General features: G+C 36.7%; 1 long non-coding RNA gene across 2 annotated transcripts; it reads left to right on the forward strand.

Annotated features, from left to right (window-relative positions):
• The first annotated feature begins 1,281 nt into the window (after window positions 1-1,281).
• LOC131609768 (uncharacterized) lies at window positions 1,282-3,301 on the forward strand. Of its 2 annotated transcripts, none has more exons than XR_009286318.1 (4): window positions 1,282-1,718; window positions 1,813-2,124; window positions 2,744-2,911; window positions 3,072-3,301. It is a non-coding gene; the product is annotated as an uncharacterized LOC131609768 (long non-coding RNA). The 2 variants fall into 2 exon arrangements; XR_009286317.1 differs by having other exon boundaries at window positions 1,286-1,718; window positions 2,870-2,911.
• The last annotated feature ends 482 nt before the right edge of the window (window positions 3,302-3,783 follow it).

The following is a 3,783-nucleotide window of genomic DNA, read 5'->3' on the forward strand; positions in this document are numbered from 1 at the left end:
TGCGAGTTGAATCACATAGAATGTATGATGTCAGAGAAACAGATTAGGGAATAGATCCCACTTATTTCTCTGCATGGATAGAGAAACAGATTAGGGAATGAATCCCACTCATTTCTCTAATAATCGAGAAACAGATTAGGGAATGAATCCCACTCATTTCTCTTTGTAGTGATCGAGAAACAGATTAGGAAATTGATCCCACTCATTTCTCTTTCACTAAGTGCTCGAGAAACAGATTAGGGAATAAATCCCACTCGTTTCTCTCCCACTTTTAATGTGATTCGCCTCTTCCTTTGTTAAGTGTTTTAAAGTTGAAAAGGAAAATAAACAAAACTAGCCTAAGATGAAAACTAGCCTAATATGATGGGAACCTCTAATTCCTAAAGTTGTCATGGTTTCTACCTAATGGTTAGGAGCAAAAAGCGGCATGAGAATATAAGCATAAGCGGAGATCGAAATTACAAGTAAAAATACAAGTATACAAATGATACCAAATTAATGTAAAACGGCTAAGAGAAGCACTTGAAAATATGGTACAAAACGTGATTCAAAATATTGCACAAAATTAGTACAAAAACAATGAAATTGAACAAGTCAAAATATAGCATGAAGTGGATTTAAAAGACTATTTATTTTTATGTTGATTTTATGAAGGAAATCGAATTCTAACTAAGCAAAAAAGTACAATAATAGCCTAAACTATATATTTTTGGTATACATTTTTATATGTCAAAAGTTAATATTGAAGTTTAAAAGATAGTGGAAAAATTAGTATTTTAATGTCTAAAAGAAGTGGCAAAAAAAATTAACTAAAATCTAAATTGATTGATTAAAAATAACATGGAGCTGGGGGTGCAAAAGGAATTATATGGGGTGAAAAGCCAAAATAGGCGCAGGGCCCAAAGCATGAGCCCAGGAGTTTTTTGTCACAGTTTCAATCAAAAAGGAAGGTGCACTGAGCCAAGGAGTGGTGCGAATATCCGGATTCGGCCCAAGAGAGAGTTTTTTGTTGTTTTTTTGGTACAAACAGATGCAACATGGGCTGAGCAAGGGGTGTATTGTGGCAATTCGTGTGGCAAACCCGAGGATGTATTTCAATTCCAAATAATCAGATTTCCATGCTAATCTTTGATCCAATTTTTAACATCACATTAATCACAATTAATTCAGGCTCCTTATTCAAGTGAAACTTTATACTAAATTAATTCCATTCCAAATAACCTTGCTAACACAGTGATTAATCCAGTTAATTCTAATTAGTCGTCATTTAGTATTAATCCTAGTATTAACTAAAAATAAAATAAGTGACAGAATTGGGATTAGGGTAAAACGCTCCTATCCTCAGACTCTCTTCTTCTCACGTTGCTCGTTCGCGAACACCAAACGGTGTCGCTCCGAACTTCTTCTCCGGCGAATCAAAGCCAAACGCCGCCGCAAACCGAGTTCACCTCTCATCGCAAACTCAAACTCTCATTCGTACCTCCCTAACCCTAAATTCCACAAAGTTTGATTAGATGCCCTAGGACGCATGAATCAAGCGAAAGCTATAAAGGGAATCAATCAACATATATCAGGCGACATCGCGGCATCAAGGAGAGAAGGAAAGACGGTGAATTGATGAAGAATCGCTTTGAAGCTTACCTACGGAACAGAGGCTCGTTCCGGGGTTCGTTGCGATACGAAGGCTAGGTCGAGTCGACGAGGAATCTGGAGATAAGGTAGCAACTTGTTTCTGATTGTCTGCTTCTAATATTCCTGCATTTCTCTCCTCCTTCTTTGAACTTGTGATTTAATTTCTGTTGTTGCTGCGAGATTGGGGATTGTGATGCGAAGAGAAGTGGGGTCAATTGAATATTGTTGATGCGTTTGGCTATGATGATTGAAGGTGCTGCCGAGAATTTGAGATTGAAGATGATGAGAGCGAAGCCTGAAGAAGGTGAAGATGGAGATGGAATGGTTGAAGAATGTATGGCGGATTGAAGGTGATGAATATAGGTGAAGATGAAGGTTGATTGATTATGGAGGTTTTGAAGAATGAAAAAGATGATCATGAGATTGATGGAGTGGTGAAGGGAGAGTCGTTGATGAAGAAGCAGGGTGGTTCCGGTTTTATAGAGTTTGCAGGTTAGTCTTTTTACCCTTGATTTTCTGTTTGGACTCGGTTATAGAATCTGTTTGAATCCGTTAGGATTGTATGGAAGCTGGTTAGAAGTTATAGGTGGCTGATAAATTCTGTTATGATTTCTGTTAATGGTTTGTTCAAAAGCTGTTAGAAGTAGTTGGGTTGTTAGGATAGTCGGTTAGAGACAGTTGAGATTGGTTATAAACTGTTATGGTAGTTTGTCAGCTTGAGAGTTTGTTAGGTAATTGGTTAGCAGGTAGTTAGAAGTTAGTTGCAAATTCTAGGTAGTTATAATTCGGTTAGGAGGTTAGAAAACAGTTTGTTAGGAAAAAAAAGGGAATGGGTTAGTGAAATTATCTTAGGAAGGGGATTATGTGCAAAGGTTCTACTGTCAGTGTGTTTGGATTCTGGTATGACTTTTCTTGTGTGGTTTGGATAGTGAAATGTTATTAGCAAAACTGACTGAAGATGACTAGGATGCTGATGGGTGCATGGCTTTACTTCTGAACTAACTTCGTAACTGTTTTTTTTTGACAATGGCGTGAGGTGGGAATAATCGTATACGTGACTGATTTGGCTTTGATGTTTGAATGTATGGATATGGCTGTTTGGAATGTGCAGTAGGATTCACTTGTATATGCAAGGCTGCTAGCTATGTGTTTGGCGGTAACAGGTTTTGAATATGATGTACGTTATGGCTGCACATGTGGTAATGTTTGTATGATATTTTTTCTGGTTTTGCTGCAGGGGCATAATGAATGTGGAGCTGATTTGTATGGGCTGAATGAGGTATATGGCAGCAGCTCTTCATTTTTGTTCAAACTCTGTTCTTTTTGAATTAACATGGGATGGTTATGTGGATTTGCTATGGTTTAATTCGGTAATGATTACGTGGTTAGAATGTTTATGTACGTATGATATGGGGCTGATTTTCTTTGGTTTAAAACAGGGACTGGTAATGGATTGATTCGGAAGGAAAGGTGTGCTGATGATGTGATGAACAACCCAAAGGAACACATGGAGATTTTTTCCAAGTAAAGCAGAAGGTGAAATCAGGATGAAGCTTAATGAAGTCATAGCAATCTTTTAATAGATCTCTTTCTTTTTGTAATGGACTTGGATTATATGTAAATGAACATGGCTCTTGTAACTTAATTTGCATTTCCAACTATTCACTTATATCTTACTCTTTATTTGAATGAATATGATGAAGGTCCCAAATGGACTAAGATAGATCTTCTTCCAAACCGAGATATACCCCTTTTTTGTATGCTCGAATTTTGACATTCAAGGTTTGTTTCAAAGTGAAAATGGATGAGTACGGTTTGGAGATTTAGAAAAAATGAAAGAAATAAATTTAAGTCAAACTGAGTCAAAGGACCAAAAGTAAGAATTTTAGGGTCAATGGTCGAATGTTGACCTGAAGTCAACAGTTGACTAAAAAGTCAACTGTGACTAGAAAGTCAACCAATAAGGAATGTATATATTTTTGAGTTTGGCTTTTTGTAATGGATATTGAATGGTGACATTTGGTAATTGAACCAGTAATTTTGACATAGTTCCATAATAATTAGATCCAAATTGAGCACTCCTGATTAAATTCATAATAATTAGTACTTGAAGCAACCTTAATATGCGTAAGACCTTAACTCGATGTGTCA

Source organism: Vicia villosa, linkage group LG6, assembly GCF_029867415.1.
Source record: "Vicia villosa cultivar HV-30 ecotype Madison, WI linkage group LG6, Vvil1.0, whole genome shotgun sequence".
Classification (NCBI taxonomy): domain Eukaryota; kingdom Viridiplantae; phylum Streptophyta; class Magnoliopsida; order Fabales; family Fabaceae; genus Vicia; species Vicia villosa.